Here is a 24,547-nt window from a genome sequence, read left to right as displayed (position 1 = left end):
TGGTATCACGCTTTCCAGTCATGTGCAGCATAATAATGCTTACACGATGTACATAAAGCTATACTCACACAGAAAGCGAAGGGAAAATCGAAATTGAATTATGTAGCACGGTTTTAATGGTTAAATTAATTTATTCAAAACATGTACTCGTAATTATAAAACCTTATTTTAATTAAATAATTATGGAAATAATGATCTATGAACGTATTAATATTACAGAGTTGTTTACTTATTTTTTAAATTTCATCAAATCTTTACTTTTCAACGAAATTATATTTTAACCTCGACTAAGTACGTAAACATCGGTCTTACACAAGTTGTTTCAACGTACCATTCCTATGTTATAGTCATATATGTAATTATATGTATGTTGTTCATGATAATTTACAAACAATACGAAAGTGTACTCACGTATTTTAACTTATCACATTCTTTGGTAATTTCTTACAAAATAATTTATTTTTATTATTCTTGGAAATATTTTGAAATCGTACATTTTTAAGATACTGATGTGCAATGAGTACTTGATCTTAGGGACCCCCTAAGATCAAGTACTCATTGCAATTCATGGATTAAAAATATCTTATGCGCTTGTAAAGCTTAATTATTTTATGCATATATTTTAACATTACGTATTTACCTTACATAATTTAAATTATTTAAAGTCATGACTGAGCATAGGACGGATATACAAAATACACATTAGTATTAAAATAAAAATCCCGACTACCTAAAAGTACAGCCTGTCACTCCAATAACTACGAATCCAACGACACGTCACGTATTAAATCAGTCAAACCGCTTGTAGAGCGTGCCAACCAATAAAACACACTTACATACGCTCGAAAAACATTACCCTCCACAGTCATGTAATAAGAAGTTCATTGGATCGATGCGTGCATCCCAGTGCGTACGAGAGTGCACCGTGGTCGTGCCCTTGTCGGGCGTTGATAAATGCGCGCCATACTCGGGCGCAAGGGTTAAGAGATGCCCGTATAAGATTATATCCATAGTAATAGCCTGATAAAACATTTTGCGACTTATAAATTGTCTATAATATGTGCTAGACGTTATCTTATTTTAAACCATCCGATTTTGTTACATTACTTAAAGGGAATAATGTATTTTAGTAAAGATGTTTATTAGCAAGCTTTTTAGTAAAATATTTTTGTTTTTTGTATAATTTTTTTAGAAAATCGAATATCGGGTTGTATAAAAATAATTCGTCCGCCATATGGATTTAGGATGATACCACAGTTTTAACATGCATCGTCATCCAAACGAGTGCGCAGAATTTCGGCTTAATCGGGTATCAGACTGATTCGACCTGCAAGATGCGACTCACACATACATACGAACTAACAAAGCAAGTTAAATAAAAGTTTGTAAAAAAATAATTTAGTACAGACGTGTATAACTTGCACCTCAGTACACAGCAGAGTCACTGCGATATCAAAATGCCATGTCGTGCGCTACGTACTATTTTTATCCACTCCCGTGGTGTGCCGGTGCATACAAAATAGTAAAACACTTTACATGACTAAAATAACTTCTTTGTTTTCTTGTAAACAAACTAATCACGAATAGTCTAATGCAGACTCACGTATTACTATTTCTTGCTTGTCACAGACCATTGCTATTGCCAGAAATCGAACCTGCTACCCATAGTCTAACATGATAGCCAAGCGCGTATATTGGTAGACCTTACACATCTTTGAAAATACGTTTTTTGACTCTCAGGCATGCAGTGTTAAGCAAATTGATAAGCAAATAATTATTATCTTTATAAAATAAAAATGTGCGTGTTTTGAATTCAAATCTCGAACCACTCCATTGAGAGTCAGACATCCTAACCATTATGCCATCCACTTTGTGAGTATGACTACGAGTAATAAAATCCTAACATAGCCACATGCGACCTCCGGCAGGATAAACTAAGCGAAACAAACAAAAAAATATATCTCTAGATGAAATTTCTTATAATAACCCGGTTCAATGAATGTTTGGACAAATGCCAACCGTGTATTGTGAAGACATGGAAGAAAGAAAGGCAGCATGTTTGTGTAATCAGGGCTTGAGTGAGATCGAGTTTCGTGGAAAGTGCGTTCCTTTGAGACGCGTTTATCAATTATTGCACAGAGACGATGAAATCAGAATTACAACTACCATCCAACTGCAGAATTGCAGTCGCGGTGCAATTCGACTGCAGAATTGCACCTAATAACAGCAGTGTTAAGCGCTGCTGTGTTCCGGTTTGAAGGGTGTTGTAAGGGAGACAGACTTTTCCGAGGCGTTCCAGCTTAATCCTCAGGGGTAGCTGCGCATCTGTGGCCGACCTCAGGTAGGAATATCTAATCCTATCTGGGGTTGATTACAGATGTCCATGGGCGGCAGTAGCCACTTACCATCAGGTGGACTGCATGCTCGTCTGCTACTCTTATGTTATTAAAAAAAAAAATGATTTATGCCATAACCAAAATAACACATAATGTCCACTAGTGCAATTAACATAATAAAAGCATGTTTTCATGTAGTGTGCAATAATATCTCTATAAATATTATCATTGTATTTAATTTTGCCAGATAAGATAACTTCGTTTCATACTTGATATGTAAATAATGTAAATATGTATGACCTTCAGTTCTGAGGCCCCAAGGGCAATCACTATTATTATTAATTAATATGTTTATTACATAACTGGTGATGAATCTTGAGCATAGTACGTATAATTAAATGATAACATCAGCGACATTCGAATGATGTTACTTCTATTTATAAATTCTGCAAAATAAATATTTTAGGTCAAGTTATGGGAGCTGGGCGTCGAGGAAATAATTGCAGTCTATTTCGCGAACAAATTAAATTTTTATTTAAATTTAACACAAATTTTACACAAGTTTTAACAAAAATGAAATTAAAAAAATAAATTGATGGGATAGGTCGAGTCACTTTCCGCGATGGAGGTGAACTGATTCCATGGTGGACGGCCACCTGTACGTGGGACGGCCACCCGCGCGTGGGACGGCCACCTGCGCGCCTCGTCAGCGTTGGCCGTTCCGCGAAGGCCCGATGCAGCGCAAGCACGATGCAGCGTGAGAACGGTGTAGGGCTGGCGCGATGCAGCCTTAACGTGTAGGGCTGTCGCTTACACGTAACTTCTCCCGCCCCAGCTGAGCAACTATTTGCCTACGTTTAGTGCAAATATTGCGGCCTTCTTGTCCTCTCGTGTAGCTGTCGACGAGTGATGCTCACTTGAGGTTGCACACGGTTGAAGAGATATTTCAACATTCGATTTTGATATGTCTTCTGATTTTCTATTTCGCCGGTATCGCCTTATGTACGCAATAGCGAGAGCAATTGTACCCAGTAGGATTAACAGGTACAGAGGAAGAGTAGTATGGTAAGTACTCATCGAAGTGGCGTCGGTTACTTTTGGTGAAGTTTCCATTGATATTTGGTCTTCAATGACATGTAGTTTATTAAGATCTATTGCAGTTATGTTGAAATGAGCTTTTCGATTCCTTGAAGATGACAAGGCTAATAATTCAGAATTTGTGAATGTAAGTATTTCGAAATGCTGTCCACGGAGTTTATCGTTGACGTTGGTGATAGTGAATTCTGTTGTTCTGATGCTGCAGGTTCTCGGTATAGTAGCAAGGAAACTACCCTCGATGCGCTACCCTCACATAGCGTTTGTACTTTCGTGGGGGTTTGAAAAGATAGTATATAGTGTTGATCGTCAAGCTCCAGTAGAGCCTCCTGAGACAGAAAAATAGGCGTGGGGTGACACGTTTCATCTATTTTCTGTAAATGAATTAGTGTGCTGATGCAGTCCTGAGATGTTCTGGTTTGATAGCTCATTTGTTGCTTGCATATGAATATGGTGTCGACCTTCGGGCATTCTGCCTCCATGTATGCATATTCCTTGGAGTTGGTTGCAACAAAAGGAGATGGGGGAATTATAACTTCATGGTGCTTATTAGGAACTGGACACAAACGGTAAAGGTCATAAGTTGATGGAGATACAATGGGAAATTTAAGAACAATAATGAGTTTATTGTCTACGAAATAACATCCTAACCTAATTAAATCATAGTAGAGTCGAGCATCAACTAAATTAATAATCTGATCTTGGTTATATATATCTTTCAATCTGCTTAACATATCAATTACATTACTAGTACTTAAAACAGAATGATGTACGGTACTTGTACGGCTAAACGCTAAAATATTTTCTATTCTATCTATCTCTAATCGCAAATCTTGAATATTTTCAGCTATAAGTGTTAATATTTGCGACAATTGGACATAACGGGTAAGCTGTATAGTATTATTACTTGTAGTATTAATATAGCGTGTCAAAGCTTTTTCTAACTTAACTTGATTGCTACTTAAATTACTTAATATTTCTGTTTGATGGAAAGACATCTGCTTATATAAACTTATGTGATTATTTAAACTATTAGCTAAATCTACATCATTCTTCTGTAAGATATGAAACATTTGCTCATACTGTAAAGCATCATTATAATCGAGGTTTCCCGTAATACTTTTAATTATGGATCCCAATGGATTGATTAAACCACGCTTGGTTCTTTTTGTTGGCAGAAAAGTATCTAATTGAGAATTTATTTCCTTAATTTTGTCAGACAAGTGTATGATTTGATATTTAAAAAGAGCGAAGCCTCTAGTAGTTAAGTTATTTGTGACATCAGTTAACTGAGTTTTAGTCAAATCTAATTGCTTCTGAATTTCATCAAAATTAATATCATGTAAAAAGGTGTGATAATGTGAGGTTATTTTTGCAGGTCCGAGTTTGAAAGGAAGAATGCCAGGACCATCATTTAAACTGTCAAGTCGAATGTCTTGTGCTTGGGCCAGGTGTATCAGGATCACCAGACATCTGTAACAATCCAGACGTTTTGCGTTTACGTTTCAGTCTATTTTTAGCTACGGGTGTGCGCTTCTTTGAAGTGTATATATGTACAGGTAAGTTTGAAATAACTCTATCATGTATGTAACGCGGTGCAATTTTTTGTCTTGTAGCTACCGGGTTCCTAATGTAAACTTCTTGTCCTTCTTCATAATCTATCTGTGGTTCTCTACGTGCATTCTGTTGAGACATAAGTGTGTTACGTTCAGTCTGTGAAATGTCGTGAATAATTTTATATACTAAATCCATTTTATGACGATGGTCTTGAATGTATTGTTGCATTAGTCGTTCATTTAAGTTTAAGTCAGTAGGGTCACGCGGATCGAAATGTCCAGATATTAAGTCAAAGGGTCTGCATTTTGTTAAACTATGTACGGAACTATTGTAGGCAATTATAGCATAATTCATTAAAGTAGAAGTGGATTCATTTTTATACTGTAGTTTTAATAACCTTAAGTGTTCGAGTATGGTGCTATGAAGACGTTCAATCATTCCGTTTTCATTAGGAGAATAAGGTGCAGTAGTGTGATGGTGTACATTATGTAACAGAAGAAATTCTCTAAATACCTGATTAGTAAATTCTGTTCCTTGGTCAGTAGTTAAATTAATTGGAAATCCATGATGAGTGCACAAGGTAAGAAAAGCTTTTACTATATTTGGGGCTGTACAATCAGATATTTTGTATATTTGAGCGTATTTAGAAAATGCGTCTATTACAGTTAAGTACTTTTCTTGATTAATTGTTAATACATCTGCATGTACCATTTCAAAAGGTTTACTAGGAGGTGGCACAATTTTAAATTCTGGACGAATTGGATGACGGTCGTATTTAGCTCTACTACATGTAGTACATGAATTTATAAATTTACTTATAGATTCTTTTAACTTAGGCCAAAAGTATCTATGATAAAGGGATAAATAGGTTTCTGTGATACCACGATGGTTCGTTTTACCTTCGTGATACTTGCGTATAATATCTTGTTGCTCAAAATAGCTGCTGACATTTTCTAATTCATGCTTAACTAGGACTAATCTTATTGATGAATTTTTAAAGAATTCTTGCAAAATTGGTACAACTGTAAGCATTTTTTCAGGCGGATTTACAAGAAGAGCAGTTAGAATCTTTGGGTCGATGAAATTTTTTACTGTATTTATTAAATCTTGTTGAAAATTATTAGCTGAAATATCTGTAACTACTTTTTCATACGTGTTGAAAGGTGTTGTGACTTTTGGTTTACGGTTAGATGGATGCTCACAAATATTAAGAATTAACTGTTTATGATATTTATTCAAAGGGTCATTGACAATAGGTATTTCAAGTACAGGATCTTCATTACTGGTATGCATGGTTTCACTACGTGATCTGACAGTTTCAACGTCATTCGCAGGTATTAATTCGTCAGTAATAGAAAAACGAGAGTTTGCTGTTACTGTGGAACATGGACTACTTAAGGGTTCTATGTTTGGTGCTGTGTCAGTCGACGATTGGCTTATAAAGGGTCTATCATCTGGAGCGGTAACAGTTGATGATGAACAAGTTGAGATATTAACAGCTATTGAGTTTAAATCTTCATTATGAATTTCAACTCTAGAAAGAGCGTCTGCATTAATATTAAGTCTCCCTTTTTTGTAAATTACTGTAAAGTCATATTCGGCTAATTTTAATTTCCATCTTGTCAACCTACAATTCGATTCTTTTAAGTTCATGAGCCATTGCAAGGGCTTATGGTCTGTAAAGATTTTAAACTTTCGGCCAAACAGATATGCTCTAAAATATTTAGTCGCCCACACAATTGCTAGCAATTCTTTTTCAATTGTAGAATAATTTAATTCACTGTCATTAAGAGTCCTGGATGCGTACGCTACTGGTCGGTCACTACCTATAGGTCCTTGTGATAAAATAGCTCCAAGTGCAAAGTTTGATGCGTCTGTGGTCAAATTAAACTCCTTAGTGAAATCAGGGTATTGTAATATCGGATCGTTTGTCAGTAGTGTTTTACAGTGATTAAAACATTCAATGTATTCTTCAGACAAGGTTATTTTTGCACCTTTTTTTAAACAGCTAGTTAGTGGTTTGGTCAGTCTTGCAAAGTTAGGTATGAAACGTCTGTAATAACCTAGCAAGCCTAAAAATCCTTTAATTTGTTTTGTAGTTTTGGGAATTGGATACTTTGAAATAGCACTAATTTTGTCAGGGTTTGGCTTTACTCCGTCAGATGTTATAATATGTCCCAAATACGGTGTTTCATGTTTCAGAAACTCGGATTTGTCCATTTGAATCTTAAAATTGGATTGACGAAGTCGGTCAAAAACTTTACGTAAATTAACTATATGTTCTTGTAGTGAGGTGGAAAATACAAGTATATCGTCTAAGTAAACTACGCAAATTTCATTCTGTAAGCCTTGTAAAACGTTGTCTATGACTCTCTGAAAGGTTGATGGGGCATTTTTAAGACCCATGGGCATTCTTAAAAATTCAAAGTGTCCGGGAGCAAAGTCAACACTAAATGCAGTTTTATGTATGTCATCAGGGTGAGTCTCCACTTGATAAAAACCACTAGCTAGGTCCAAAGTCGAAAAGTATTGGCATTTACCTAATTTGTCAAGTATGTCGTTAATATTAGGGATGGGGTATTTGTCATCAATAGTCTTTTCATTCAGTCGTCTAAAATCAACCACAAGTCTCCACTTAGTCTTACCCGAAGCATCTGCCTTTTTGGGTACAATCCAGATGGGTGCACTCCACGCAGAACTAGATGGTCTGATAATTCCCTGATCAATCATACTTTTTATTTGAGCCCGTACTTCATTTCTATGCACATGAGGGTATTTATATGTCTTACAATGAACAGGAAATTCATCGGTAGTTTTTATACGATGTTTGATATTATTGGTGAATGTAAGTGGCTCGTTTTCTACATAAAAAACATCGGCATATTTTTTGCATAAGGCAAATAAATTTGCACTTTCTTCCTTATTTAAATGATCAGTTCGTAATCTGGATAAAATTTTTTGAGTGCGATCTAAATTTTTATTTTTATTACAAAAATCATAGGCCGAAACTGATTGTTCACTGAATAAACTTGCAGAAATTGGTTGGATCAATGTGAAAATCACATCATTTTTAGAAGGGTTAGAAACTTCTACATAGGCTTGGCTATTTTCAGAAATAGTTAAACAATCACCAATACTACATTCACAAATGGTCTGTCTATCTATAATAATTTCACCTTTAGCTATAGTAGTTGGCACTTTAATAATTTTGCTAGATTGTGCTGGTATTATCACCTCTATTAAATTTACACTGCCAGATTCAAACATATGGATTTTATTTTTTGCAAACTGTGTGTTAAGTATGCGAGAGCCTAAATCAATTTTTGCTTGCCACTGCTCTAATAAATCACAACCTATTAAACCGTCGAAATAATTGTGAAACCTATAAATGTAAAGCTTTACGGGGTTATTGTCATTAATTTCAGAAAAACATGGTATTTCTATGGAATAGTCATTTCTAGTAGAAGCATGAATATTTGTCACAATAAAAGGGTCGTAATATAATGGTAAATCCGAATAGTATCTTTCTATAGCTTCTGGATTGATAAAGGATTGATTTGCTCCTGTATCTATTAATAATTTCAGAGGTGGGTTATGAATTTGAATGTATGGAAGCTGTCTTTTATTTTGTAAATTTAATTCTATCTTGGGACACTTGAAATTTGAGCTGACAAAAAATTTTCGTCCGTTTGTTCGTCAGTCTGTTCTATAAATTGTTGGTCATTTATGTAACCGTTTCCCACTAAGTGTTCAACTACGTTAGATGGGGTGTCATAGCTCATGTCATAGTTATCGACGAAGTTATGGTCAATGTCATCACAGTTATCATACTCATTAGTATTAATTTCTTGGTAATAATTTGGAGAACGGTACTGACCTTGTCGGCTCCAGTCAGGTTTCATTGAAGTCGGTGGCAATGTACGGGCTTTGGGGTGGCTAATGCCACTCATAGGCTGTCCGTGCATTTGATTACTGACCTGGCGTTGGTGCTGTGTGGGGTGAGTTTCCCTAAGTGGTATCCTAAAACCAGTGCTCATATTCGATCGTGGTAGAGCCCTAAACATTTGCTGGGTTTTTGATGGACCTTGATAAGGCTTATTTAAGTATGGCAACATCTGAGAATTATTCATGCGTGACTGCTGGCTAATTTGCTTATTAAAGAAAGGATTAAAATTGTTAGTTCTGAATGATGGTGTCTGTTGTGTAAGTTTTCGTGAATAAGAATTTCTATTTTGCATGTAAATAATATTTAATTCCTCCTGAGCAAACTCCAAGGCCTTTTCAAGCGTTGGAGGCCTCATACAACGTATGCGTGAGCCTAATGGTTCACGTAAGCCTTTAAGGAAAGTCTGTAAAGCTAATTTTTTATATAAGGTCCGTTTAGCTTCAACGGTAGTGGAAATATCATCATGTAACTCAACATATGTCATTATTGTACCGAGTAAATTCTGAATTCGTTCATAAAAAATGTGGGGTGTGTCATTACCTTGAGATAACATAGATAAATCGCTATACAATGAAGATTCATCACGATGATCTGAAAAGGTATTAATAAGAGCTGCGCGGATTCCATTCCAATCCGATGGGATGCCATTCGTAGCTAAGGTTCTAGCCGCGGGTCCCTTAATTTTATTTAAAATTCCATTTATCACTGCATAATTATTTAACTCATTTCCAGATGCCGGATCGACATATGCTAATACAATTTGATCACATATGTTTAAAAATCTAATTAAAACATTTGAATTTCCATCAAACTCAGGGACTAATCTTAAAGCATTAAAAATTTTATCGGTTTTGTCTGACAAAGAAGCAGAAATTGCCGTTCCACTTACACTTGGCATTGAATTTTCTGTCATATTTAATGATTCTTCTATGACAAATAAATCTAAATTACGATTACGGTCTCGTATAGATCTACGAATTTCCTGACGAGAACTGGGTGAACTACCCTTATTTGCTCGTAATAAAAAAATCTTGAAAGATTTTATGTCACTGTTCACTCAAATTTTCAATAAAATTATATTTATAGGGATAGGAAGGACATATATTGTATAGGAGCTGCAACCAATAGGTACATACTTAATATCTACTTATTACTCACAGAAGTAGCTTCATCTCGTATTTGCACATCGATTTTTGGATGTAGCGAGCTGAGCAGGGTTCCCCGACGTCCGGATCTCGTTCAATGGTTCGGTTTCCCGTTTAATAGCGATAGTCCGAAACACGCACAAACCGGGAACTTTCGATTGCGCCAGTTATGGGTTCTGCGCCACTTATGGGTTCCTCGTTTAATTGCGATAGTCCGAAACACGCACAAACCGGGAACTTTCGATTGCGCCAGTTATGGGTTCTGCGCCACTTATGGGTTCCTCGTTTAATTGCGATAGTCCGAAACACGCACAAACCGGGAACTTTCGACTGCGCCAGTTATGGGAGCTGGGCGTCGAGGAAATAATTGCAGTCTATTTCGCGAACAAATTAAATTTTTATTTAAATTTAACACAAATTTTACACAAGTTTTAACAAAAATGAAATTAAAAAAATAAATTGATGGGATAGGTCGAGTCACTTTCCGCGATGGAGGTGAACTGATTCCATGGTGGACGGCCACCTGTACGTGGGACGGCCACCCGCGCGTGGGACGGCCACCTGCGCGCCTCGTCAGCGTTGGCCGTTCCGCGAAGGCCCGATGCAGCGCAAGCACGATGCAGCGTGAGAACGGTGTAGGGCTGGCGCGATGCAGCCTTAACGTGTAGGGCTGTCGCTTACACGTAACTGTCATACCTTAATGTTTTAAATAGTAAATTACAACACAATCACTACAAATTATATCATATTTATAAGTATAATGTATTATTTGCATGTTTAAGGATGTAAGATTGAACAAACAATTTTTTTTAGTTTTTATTAATACATATTGTACATTTGCTGACACGTACAAAAACTATTGATCTTACGCATAATTAAGGATGTGTTTAGTACTTAAAAATAATAACATTAAGGAAGTCCCTATATATTTTTATAACTAAGTATTGTTAAATTTATTTTTGGAGGAGCGGATCAAGTTACCTTTTTAGTTATCGTTTGTAATTTTAAAACTTAATATTAAATATTTTACAGAAAATCTCCAAAAGTTGAAGTAACTTTTATTTCTTTGTTCATATTTATTAAAGACAATATTGTGTGTTGCAAGAACTGATAACAAAATGTCATTATTTCCAAGTTTGCATAAGTTTTATCTTTATTACTTAATTACACTTAACTTTAAATTATTTTGTACATTTTGCTTAAGAAAATTGCCACATCACTTATTCCAAGGAACTAAATTAACATAAGCAATAATAGTGTTGTGTATGAATTTCGATTTCCTAAGTCATTTCAATTTTAAATCCATACTGGTCTGTGCTTTGTATTTTTTTGCAATATTGAAGGTGGTAGAACCCTTTGTGGTTCGACTCCGGCGGTACCACCGCTACACCTATTTCTGCCTCATAACAGGAGCGTTAAGTCCTGTTGTGTTTTGGTTTGAAGTGGTGAGTGTGGTAAGGGACACATACTTTACCGAGGCGTTCCAGCTTAGTCCTCAGGGGTAGCCACAGATGCGCCCGACGTCAGGTAGGAATATCTAATCCTATCTGTTGTTGATTACATACGTCCATGGGCGGCCACGTACCATCAGGTGGGCTGGATGCTCGTCTGCTACTCCTATATTATGAAAAAATCTACACAATATTTTCCTTTGCTTGCAAGGAAATTTCCTTCAATGAAGTTCTGGGCGGTATGAAAATGAGTCCCTCAATAATCCTTTAGTGTTAAATATGTCCAAAGGCGACGTCGCTAGCCCGACTGTTATCGTCAGATTTAATTATTAAAGCGATCAAAAGAAGCCTAATGAGGTCAAGACTAAAAATCCTTCATAACTTTTTTCAAATTGCGTCATGTCTACGATTTCACCCCTTGCTAGAGGGGTGGAGTGAGGTTTTCACCCATAAATTAATCATCAATCATGGGATTGTGCAGGGACCAATTATTATCATATAGAACTTAACCCTATTAATATTTTATACCTGTGAGGACCTTTAAATCGATGAATTGATAATGACACACCAATGTGCTCAATTCAGGACTAATTACAATGTTTCAGTTATCATATTTCAATTTAATCACAATGTGACCTTGGGTGGCGCTACGGTGTTTATCGCTCGGAAAAGGTCAACGACACCTCGTTCTCGATACCTATTTGCATTCCACATCAAGTAAATTACTAGCTTGTTTGTCAGTTTTACCAGTCCGAATGTATCGCGCGAAGGATGTTTACAATTTTCATACATATATATTGTTATTCAAATAAAATTAGAGGTCTATGTTCGGGGTTTTCCTTGTATTCTTCGTTGGTTGGATTTGGTAATGTTACAGCTGGAACTGAGGTAAATCCTAAGATATACCAGTAAAAACTTTAAATAAGTTGGTAAATGTAAGATTTTTTTAAAAAGAGACGATAATTTGGGCTTTTACTATTTGACGAATTTAAGAGTTTTAGCATTTTATTTTTTGGTTTGGTTTTAGCAATAATGGTTGGTTTTGTATACATAAAGAAACCTAAAACAAAGAGTATTTCCTTAATCATGTGATATTTCAATTGTCTATTAGTCTAAATCTTACATAGGTATTTTAATCATCATCATGAACTTTTAATTATCATTTCGTATAATTAAGTATTTCTCAATTAAATGTTGGAGAATTTAAGTGACTAGGGTGTAAGTCAGAGTGTGTCAAATTATTTTTAATAAACAATTCACTCTAATACCAACGCGTAAACTTGGAAACTAGACAATTTCGTATATTGATGTGTTTGTTACAAATTACATTTTGGCTTTGTTTTATTTAGTGCTCATTGATAAACATATTTGAGGTAAACAATTTACATTTATATAGCCTTACATGCCGCAGAAGGTCGTAGAGAGATCGATATACTCAGAATTGGCAGTGATGATATTATGCACTGCTATTTTCGTTTTATCCGTCTGTTATCATATAAAGTTGAACAAAATGGTAGATAACAGACGGGCGTGATTTGGAATTTAAGGACGCTTCAATGAATTTAAAATATCAACATCAAAAGTTTTAATTCGACTAATGACGTACAAATTTTCCTAGTTTCTCTTAGAATTCCAAATTCATCCAATTATTTTCAATTCGTATAGGTAGCAATATGTATCGATATACCTTTATCTGTAGACGTCGAAGCGGGACTCTATCCCTTCCATTTCCTTTCACTGGTCTAGATCTATTTCTAGTTCCTTAAGCGTTCGATTTGAGACAACGAAATGCTCTTTACAATATTGCCCGTTGACTGTTTGTGCCAAAAATTACATTTACCTTTAAGAATTCCTTATACAGCCAAGTTCCATTGATACTATAAATGCGAAAGTATGATGCTTTTCTTTTTCATTTATAAACCTTCTGAATAATTAATTTCTGTTGACATTCTTTAAGTTTTTTTTTTAAGTAGGTTTGAATCCTTTACACTTAAAAAATAATGTACCTATACTAATTGAAGAGGAAGAAGGAAATCTCCAATTATTGTAAGGTGACTTGCCGCGTCACTATGAGTTAGCTAACAATAAATAAAAATGTCTGATTCGGTTCTTTTTTTTCAAAAATTTGAGGGTCAAGAAAATGCTTCTATGATTTTAATTTACACCATGTAAACAAATGTAATTAGACGTATATAAATAGAAACGACCTTTTTGTTTATATGTGTAGGAACGTAGTAAAATCATTGTACACACTAAATAAGTCCACGCGGTACATATAATTGTCTATGATCGATCGTACTTATATGGAGTCTGATCCAGACAGCCTCACCTCATCCCTATCGTCGGTTCAAGGTCGTCCGTTGTCAGCCATTTTGTTCGACGCGACACCACCGGTTTTTTACTAGCCGACCGATATTACACAACAGTCAAATGTGACGTATTAATCAGTTCCAGTCGCAGTACTGGTTATTTATGTCCGAAATATTGTTTTTAAATGTATATTTTAACATAACATATTGATACAACACATTACAATATTTTTGTGTGATTAGGCAAGTAATTAAAAAATGCTTGTTGAGAACTTCATTAAGAATAGTTGTTAAATCTTCTTTGCAAAGCGAAATATTTTAATTTTTATAAAAAAAAATACCTGACGTAAAATATATTTATGTCAATGAGAATTTAAGAGTTGCTTAAAACGAAACTGTTCACTAACGTTAAGTTGGTAAAAGAAATCTTGAAGTTTTTTTCACTTATAAGTTAATACTGCGGTATGGCCTGGAACTGTAACCTGGTAAAAGTAAACTAGACTAGCCAACGTTATCGTAAATTGCATTATCGTGGTAGGGTTAAATTGTGGTTAAGACGTATAAATATTTGGGACAACATGGTAATAGTTAAGAGAGTTCAGGTATGTATTGGTCAAATAGTTTGCACGTTTGATGACTTTTTGCCATTACAATTATTATAGTCAAGTGCAGCATTATTCTTGCAGTCTCCTTGCGCACAATTATTTATGTTTAGTTCTTTCATATTTACCAATTTCTGATATTTTAGATTCTTGATAACGGACCTTATCGTTTACTTTTAATTCATCTAATGCAAAAGTAACTACTTCATAAACAACAATTTGGAATTCAATTCTTTGGAATGTGTATTATAGTAAGTGTTGAGAATATTATAATAATCCATAATTGAATACGGCCGTGGGCGTCAATTTCACCATCAATCATCTTAGTTCGTAGACGATGTCCCTTGGATGCCCTTGTCCCACAAACAACACAAACAAATGCGCCTACGTGACGGGCTCCACGCATTTTTCGTCTCTACCGTTTATTACTTTTACTATTATTTCGTACTTGGGATCTATTTTTAAATTCTGTGATTCTAAGATGAATGGGATTTAGAGTTTAATTTAGATTTTGCTCTAGTAACTTTTGCAGGCGTAGTTTTAATTAGTCGTATAGAACTATTTTAGCAAGTGGATACTACAACTTTATAATATTTTGAATAAGTTTTTATGCTCTGATGCTTAGATTTGAGGAGGAAGTGGAGAGAACGTTAATGTAAATTGAAGTTCAGATTGCTTAGTTGAATAACTGACTGTATACGGTGTACTGTGAAAGTTACGAACATGCTTTAAATCAAAAATGCATAGAGTACCTACATACATTGTTTCTTCTACAATGCCATGATGCACACTAATCTACACAAAAGCAAAGATGACTAGCACAAAACTATTCGTTAACCTATTATTGTTCTGAGAAGGAAACTAAAAACTTTACATGTGTTTATGTGAGGATAAGATATTTGATTTGAATACTTAGTTGCAGTTTGTAGTGTCAGCTTACTAAAAGTTATTCAATGAAACGAAAAGGCACTCGTCTATGAGAGACACGTTTTCATAATAAAACAGTTTCCCGTACATTTCAGTGTTTACGGAAGACCTAATGACAATGATACGAATCAAATGCGATGTAAACAGTCCTTGCAAGTCTCCAGCCGCATGTGTGATTCAAAATCTATAATCAGAGATGTCTTTGTGTACATCTTCAGATCATATCCTCTTTTATCAACAGAAATGTCTGTGATATCATAATCCGTTCTTATAGGAAAAAAATGATAATAAATGAAATATTCAAGATTCAAGATTGAGTTGACTTATATCCCCATGACATGTTGAGGTATGAAGATTGTAAATCCTGTCTTTTAAAGTATTTTGAAAGTAATTTTATTTTTACATTTTTGTGGCCAGATATGCATCATGTGGTCGTTTTTCAATGTTTGTTTTATTTCGGTACAAAATAATCCTGTTATGGTGTTCTGGCTCTTCTGAAATAAAATAAATTAATTTTCTCGCACAAAATTTTTCCAGCCCGTTTTACTTATAAGATCTTCCTTTTGTTTTTGTTTTGTCTTAAGCTTTTGTTCGGGTCCTTTGCCTTTCTGAAATAATGTAAGCAAAAAACAAGTAATCCATAAAGAAATAATTATCACTACATTGTCTACTGTCAGATGCCCCCGAACTCCGCCATATAATAAAGGGGAAATGGTGGGCGTTTGACGTGGGTGAGCTATCCCGTTTTCGTCGTCGCTCACTGCTAGCTAGGCTCCAGAAAGTCGAATTGGAAACCCTTCACCATATCTCCATATGCAAATATGTGCGAAATTGTGGTGAGGTTAAGGTGTTATGAAATATTATAATATTACAACTTGACGATCATGCGTTGTTTCGGTTTATATGGAAGTTTAATACTCTGTATACGATGACCGGTCAAATGTTTCATCATCATCATTTCAGCCTTTATTATTCCACTGCTGGACATAGGCCTCCCCTAAGGTGTGCCACAACACTCGGTCCTCCGCTGCTCTCATCCAGCCACTACCACCAGCCCTTTTAAGGTCGTCGGTCCAGCGTGCCGGAGGGCGTCCTACGCTCCGTCTGCCGATACGTGGTCGCCATTCGAGAACTCGCCTGCCCCATCGGCCATCGGTTCTGCGACATATGTGACCAGCTCACTGCCACTTCAGCTTGCTACTTCTTTGAGCTATGTCGGTCGGTCAAATGTTTAGTATATAGGTATTGGGCAGCCGGCAGACAAATCCCGTCTTGTCTCGTATCAACGTTTTCGTGGATATTAAGCAATTACGTTTAGAGCAAGTAGATACCAATGAATCATTATTATGTTATGCCGAGGCGCCAGGTGGGTTGATACGGGTGGGTACGCACGCGCCTGCTGACGTTGCACAATTCACTTCAGTCGCGCCTCTAGCTGCTCTAGCCTCTCTCTAGTAGCGGAGTCTCGCGGTTCAGTCAGACGCCGTCGCCGGCTCCCCCCGCCGGCCGCCAGACCCCCCCTACCCCGCCGCCCCACGTCGCGCCTCTACTCCAGTTGCCTCGCAGCTGCCGCGCGTGACCGTCGCATGTTTCATGCGACAACGCTGATCCTTTTCCATAATATGGATATACATTACATCCGCGCTCTTGTCAACTTTCAGTTCTCATATTTGTGGTTTTGCGAAGTCGCCGACAAGTATAAATGGATTATATTGTAAAGTGTCCTCTCAAGTGATTAAGTTCATAAGGTCCGCATTGGAATTTCTAGCATGACGAACCGAACTCGCCGACGTGTTTGGCACATGGCTTTATTATAATGTGGTGCTGGCGGAAATTACGTCACAATTTACTACTGCCAGTGTTATGGTAAAGCAATAAATGTAAGAATATGTTTGTTTTAAATCACACTCAAACTTTTGACAATATCGAGCGAACGCGACTTGCGTTTCACGGCATGGCGTTCTCGTGGCGTCCACGTTACATTATGGCGGGTTATTTTATAGCAGAAATTAACGTTCAGTTTATTCGATTATTATAGTTAAGGCGTTGTTTTAAATATGTAAATAATGACAAATGATGTCATGTCAAGTGTTAAATAAACCTAAAAAGTTAATATCCAATATTGGGAATAAGCCTATTTTTAAAACTGAAAGTGGTTTTGCAACTCCTTGGAATTCCACAAGAACGTTTGTTTTGTGGTTGCTTTGTTCAAAGTACGTTTTCGTCGAGGTCACTGGCTTCACAAAACGTTAGCTAATCGATTATATTCATTCGAAGAATTTGTTTTGTTTAAATTAATGAATAAGATTTAGTTATACCACACTGTGGTTATACTGTTTATGGCATCATTTTTAAATAGTTTATTAGTGAAAAAAGCAATTGGAAAATATTTTTGGCGTTGCAAATGTTTCGTAGCGGGAATCCGTTCCCTCTGCGGGAAATGGCGGGCGACTGTACCGCCATACTGCATTCTGCAGTATTTTGCCTCGGTTCATGTCCGGTTTGCATGAATGTGTGCGGCGTCATATTGCAACGTGGCAGCGACATACCACACTCATAGTACTCTAGGGCCAAAGGCGTGGCCACAGACGGCCAGACATTCTTTCGTCACGGACTTCCTGGTTCCGTACACTCGTATTCAAGAAAGCTAAACAAATCAGGTTTACAATTATATAAATTACTTTACAGCTAAATGTCGACTTGCTTCCTGTTTTATAAGAATCTTATCTGAACTCAACATGACTATTTAAAAGTATTAGATTACGCATTTGAAAGAAAGAAATGAGTAATAAAATATCCATACAACATGTTATAAATATTTAAGACCGCGTACTTGGTTCATTTACTCTCATTTCATAATAGAGTTTTGCTCATTAGTATTCATAATACAGTATTGTAATCTAGCTACAGGAGTACCTACATAATGAACCTAACACCTCTTGCTTATCAAATTGTACAATGTTAGAATTATATAATAGACTCATAAATACTCATAAGCGCCTCAAAATAATTATTACTTAAAAATGTATGACATTCAGAAAACAAATTTATAATTTGTGCATAGAATAACAAACACGATCGCTAGGATCTGAAATCTCGCCCTATAATCCTTTTACGTATTACAGCACTTTAGACAAACATAATACAATAGGTACTATATAACCTGGGAGGAATCGTCGCAGTGGGAAAAGTTATGCAACTGGAGAGCGCCACGTGGCCCATTTCAGTATTTCGCGCATGTCTACAGCGGGCTCATGAAACAACTTTCATCTTCTATATTTCGAAGTCGAACCTTTAATTTTCATAAATATATTGAAAAATGTTTTGTTACGAATTAGGTAAACAATTTTGCAATTTTGAAGTAACGTTAAATGAAACACTAGAGTAGTAAGGTTGCAAAATTTATTAGACCTTGTTATTACTTTATCATCCGTAGAGAAACGGGTGCCCTTCGCGAAACTTGATGTAATTGAATTAAAAGTTGAATGTTACCAGCCCGTGCTGGCCACGTGCTGGCTACTCTCACTGCGCATGTCCACACCTCGTCACAGCTGTGATCCCAGAAAATCGTTACCGACGACCAACGCACCCACAGTCACATGGCTTATACATCTCTACATTTTGTCTACATCGGCGATGAACAAAACAAATTTCAATTTCGATTGCCAAGAACAATTAAGGCGGGAACGCACTATTGAAACGCCAGGCTACCCGATGCAGCGCGACTCGTGTTGAGTCAAATCAAATCTATATATTTTCTATGAGCAGACACAATATAAACATACGTCTTTAGATGATTCAGATCTTATAAAATTTATACGTTAGATTTCACGCAACACGCATTGCGATACGTCGATAGTATGTTCCCGCCTTTATATTTACATAAATATAAATATTTTGATAGGTAGGTGTAGTGTATCATGCCGTCTTCAAAACAGCAATAGATTACGTTTACGATATTATGATAAGAATGTTTTATCGTATTATTTATTTTACATGTGACCCAATTAAAATTTAGTTTACAAATATCGTTGTTATTTTCTTGACACGATTTTCACTTTCGTTTTGTGTTTTTGTTTTGCTTCGTTTTGTAAGCATTCTTTCCCTTCATCACTATGTTTAAAGCTTTCCAATGTAAATATCTGTATATCCAACTTATGTTTGAGGTGATCTTAGTCCTCAGGGGTGTCGACGTATCTATGATCGTCTTCATATAAAACTTCAGTTATACATAGAGTCGTTTACAGATCCATGGTCTATTTCATTTCAGGTGTACTGCATATTCGTTCTACTTCAATCGTGCCAAAAATACGTTAACCTAGGTCAAAATAAAGAAATTAAATATTTAGAGTACAGTTACAGTTTCTAAGTTGTCTTAAAACTAGACATTTTTATTCTCAACCAACCGAATTTCTTAAAACCTAATTACAATAAACTTAAGCTAAGAGCTTTGTTTGAGGCATTAATGAAATGCAAAATATACGATTTTGTTTATCATAGATAAATATATGACAATACATAATAGAGGAGATAAGACATGTCTATATTTGGATTGCATCCTTATTTATTAGAAACATTTATAAATAACACGTCGTTTTTGCGCGACCTAGCACTTTGATATCTTGACGGCTTTCTCTTCAAGGAATGTATGAATTTGTGTTTATTTTCAGTAGTAAATTAAATGTACTCACGTCTTTACATATTTAAATCCGTGTACATGTATATCAGTGGAGACTCGAGTACTACTTTTGAATAAGTTGGCTCAAGTTGTCTCACGTGTGTTATCACGTTATTCGTTATATTCAGACTGTTGCACTGTACTTCAGTGTCGTTCAATCGCGGAAGTCATTTTGCTAACACGGAAATCTCTTTCACGCCTTTGCGTTTTCTTCGTGAAAATCTCACTTTCTTTCTAGACTTTTAATGGACTAACGACTGTAGATTTAAGATACAAAATCTGTATTGTTATGAGAGGAAAATGAAAATGATATTTCAGCTGCCAGAAATGTATTAATTTAGCCTTATGTGTCATATGTATTTATACTTCTTTGTTGCGGTTCTTCCTACTATTTTGGGAATTTACGGGTCAGGACCAAATTTTTGACGGATTCAGAAAAACTGAAGTGTCCGACTCATAAGTGACAAAAACTTGCGTACTTTACACGCCTAAAAATAATTTGGCATATTTTATAATAATATCTTATGTTACTGTTAATAGTCTCATTCATCAAATAACTTAATTTGAAGCTTAATTTCTTTAAAAATAATATAATATCGAACTCTTTATATTTTTGCGCCATACAAAATACGCATGTCCTTGCTTGACTACCTAAGAATATTTTGGCCGAAGTTTTTGTTTGACGTAAGCTAGCATTCATACCTTGATATTATTAAATCCTTATAAACACCAGTAATCGTTTTCATTAACAATAGCACAATAACCATTGATAATATAGTTTTTACAATTAATTTTACATACGTCCCAAAATTCTTTCCATTGTAACACACCTGTTGTGCGACGCTATTATGTCCAAACCAAAAACCAGATTTAGGATTTAGTTGATTATTTAAGTATGGCAACATTGGCTTCAAGTATTGGCAACAACATTTTGGATAAACCGCCATGTTTTTTAAATGTCAGTTGACATTTTGTTTGTGTCGTCAGCGCGTGTCGTTAAGATTTCCGGACTTTAGGTGAGTAAAACTTTAATATTTTTTATGATTTTCTAGAAATTGAATTATATTTATTCATTCCTGTTATCTTTATTGTTAAATAGGAAGCAGAAGTGTTCAATTAATGGTTCAGTTTGTTAATTATTGCAAGTATTAGGTTATGTCGTGAACAATTTTCATTCCATTGTGCGATTTGTGACACGAAATTGTGCGACGTGTCACAAGGGAAATTTCTAAAGTTATGTTTACAATAATTCTTATGTCATTAACGAATTTAGTATTTTATTCGAAAATGTTTAAATATATTAACTTACTACATTATTTTAAATTACTACGCCAGAGGCCTAAAGGAGGGTACCTATTGTATTAGTTGGTATGTTTTGAGATGCTACTGGGTCTTATTAAAATTCTCATAATTTGGTATTTTATTAATAGTTATTTTTTGCCACATTTGTTGTCACGTTATATTTCTTGCCTGTTCCGATGTTTGTAAATCTCAGTATTTTTTTCATCTCAAGCATGTTTATTAATAAATTTAAAATAGATAGGGTACCTACTTTTTGGGACTCGTAATTTAAGAAAAAAAGTTTTTCTATAAAAGGTTTTGCTTAGTCTTAGCTTTTCTTAGTTTTTATTTATTCTTAGCGAGCTTGCTCATGAGGCGATTCGTGCGATTTGCAATTTCTACTTACTAAAAATGAAAATTGTCCTTGCGTCGCGTCGGTCAAATTGCATCACATCGCGTCATAAGCAAGCTCGCTTAGGCTCAAAACTCAGTTTTATAATGCATTAAAGTATTAGACTCTTTAATTTCTTGGGAATATGATTTAACGCCTCCGCTGGCCGTCTGGCCGCTGCCTTTTGATGAGTTTTTAGCCTTAAAAGTATGTTCATTGCAACAGTGAAAATTCTTTTAAATAATTCTGATAGGTTTATGTTTTTTCTCGATTCTTCGTGTGAAGTTAAGCAAGTCAAATTAGCAGTTAATGTTATTTGTCAAGACCGAGTACCTTTTTCTTTTCAGATGCCTTTATCATCCGCTCAGCGATGTCGAAAGTACCGGGAGAAACTAAAAAGGGAAAATCCCCAAAAATTTGAAGAAATGAAGAAGAAAAACTTGGAAAGAACGAAAGCTAAAAAACGAAAAGTAGGCGATATGAGCGAAAATGAAAAACAAGATGTGAGAAAACAATGGAGAGATGCTAATGAGTGATTTTTTTAATTGAGCAGTAATATATAAACCAATGACTCATTAGTTTTCATTAAAGATTTTATTGTAATGTTATGTTTTAAATTTTAGTTTTTGTGCCATTAGTAGGTAACATAAGAATAATAAATACAAAGTATTTTATTTTATAGGATACAATTAAGTAAGTAAAGTTGTTAATAAAAGCAGTAAATGGACCAATGACTATTTAATTGTATAAGAATTTTGAATGTTTAAAATTATTGTTCAGCTTCAGTTCAGTTCGTTTCGGCGTACGATTAGAGCAGACGTGTCGCAAAACTTAACACAATTTTAACGAAAAGTGACAATTGAATTTAACACTTATGTCTGTCGTGTAGTGTCTTATTTCACATTACAATAACCACGAGTGCAGCGACGCGAAAGCAAGACAGCTGATATCTTCTATCGTCCCGCTACGTTGCAACGCGCGGTGCGTTCGACCACACTGAACTGCGTCAGAGCTACATAAGGCCGCCTATACAAGATTGAAAAAAAAAAAAAAAAAAAAAAAAAAAAAAAAAATCTTATTTATTTTCTACAATGAGCGTACTGAGATCACCGCCGACAAGTGGAGGATCACAACCAGATTTGTCAAAACTTAGTACTGAAGCAAGTGACTGGCAACAGATAACCCACCGCTCGAAGCGAAAACAACCAGACCATGAATATGTATGTGCTGAACAGTTTGAGAGTCTTCGGAAGGAAATGACCACTATTTTAAAAGAATTTGTTGAATCTCAAAATAAAGTCCTGGGCAAGATTTCGGAAGATGTTTCAGAAATAAAAGAAGAAATGAAAAACTTGCAGGTCATAACTCAAAATATTATTTCCGAGCATAATCAGTTTAAATCCGATATTATAAATCTAAAGTCCAATCAATCAGCTACAGAAGAGAATATAATAAAATTAGAGGCCAACATTGAAAATCTTAAGACTACAATACATAACGAAAAATGTTCGGGAATGATGACTGATAACATATGTTCAGAGCTACAGGACCGTTATAGAAGGGAGAAAAATATTATAGTTGTAGGAGTACCAGAAGTACAAGGAGAAACCCGCAAAGAAAGATCAGCAGCAGACATGGGTGAAGTAACGAAGATAATCAAAAGTTCATATCCACAATGTCCCGATCCCATTAATGTACAACGTCTGGGAAAATATATCCCTAATAAAAATAGACCAGTCAAAGCAATCTTCTCGTCTCAGGAAACAGTCAAATCTATTTTACGAAATAAACCTCTTGATGATTCAATCAGAATATACTCAGATAAAACTGTTTACCAACAGCAACAGTTGAAGGAACTGAAAAAAGAACTAGAATATCGTACCCAGAATGGTGAGGAGCACTTAATAATAAAATATATTAGAGGTATACCTAGAATAATCAAAAATGAGCCAAAAAACGAGAAGGACGTGAACAGGAAGAAACCGTAACAAAACAATCTTACAACGTAACTTACCAAGCTATCAATGACTATATGAACATTAATAGATCTCAAAAGTCCTTAAAGTTTCTATACGCTAATATACGTAGCCTGGTTAAGCCCGGAAAATTAGACGAACTTAAGTGTATAATATCTGCGATTCAAAAAGTTCAGGTTGTCATAATAACTGAGACTTGGATTAAATCAGAATATGAAGCTCAAAGGTTAAAAATTACAAACTTTACTCATTACTATAATTATAGATCTCATTCCAGAGGTGGTGGAGTCTCCATATATGTACATAATAGTTTAAAGCACCATTTTATAGCCAGTATATGTGAAGCAGACAGCCACTACTTATGGATTCATTTAGAAAGGTTCTCTCTAGACATCGGGGCTGTTTACAGACCAGAGAGAACAAATACAAAAAATTTTTTTGATACTTTCTCACGAACATTACAAGGACGTACACGTGCAGTTATATTTGGAGATTTTAACATAGATCTGCTAAAAAAGGGACCCTCGGTAAAAGACTATAAGAGAACAATGCTTGAAAATGGAGTTACTATCTTAAATAAAATTAACGGAAAGTACTGTACACGTGAAACTTCCACCTCTAAGACTATCATAGATCATATTGGCACCAACCTCAGGAATCACGACTTTCATATGAGTATTATAGAATCGTCTCTATCAGACCATTTACCACAAATATATTTTGAAATAAAACAATACAAGCCCAAGCCACTATCCAGAATGAAATATGAAGCTATTAACTATCAAGGACTTTATATGGATATGATAAACATTAAGAAAGATGATGATTACAAGAGACTCGAAGAAGCTATCCA

At 35.4% G+C, this 24,547-nt stretch overlaps 1 protein-coding gene across 1 annotated transcript in view; it reads left to right on the top strand.

The window, feature by feature from the left end:
- The first annotated feature begins 16,908 nt into the window (after window positions 1-16,908).
- LOC140746387 (phosphatidylinositol-3,5-bisphosphate 3-phosphatase MTMR4) overlaps window positions 16,909-24,547 on the top strand; it is a 55,806-nt gene continuing 48,167 nt past the window's right edge. Inside the window, exon 1 of the mRNA XM_073078514.1 lies at window positions 16,909-17,248. The gene's annotated coding sequence lies outside the window, so the exon portion shown is untranslated. The remainder of the gene's footprint in view (window positions 17,249-24,547) is intronic.

This window comes from Epargyreus clarus, unplaced genomic scaffold (genome assembly GCF_041222505.1).
Source record: "Epargyreus clarus isolate Ecla_fem2 unplaced genomic scaffold, WU_Ecla_fem_2.2 ptg000012l, whole genome shotgun sequence".
Taxonomy (NCBI): Eukaryota; Metazoa; Arthropoda; class Insecta; order Lepidoptera; family Hesperiidae; genus Epargyreus; species Epargyreus clarus.
The sequence above is the reverse complement of the archived record's forward strand: the minus strand, read 5'-3'. Positions and strand labels throughout refer to the sequence as shown.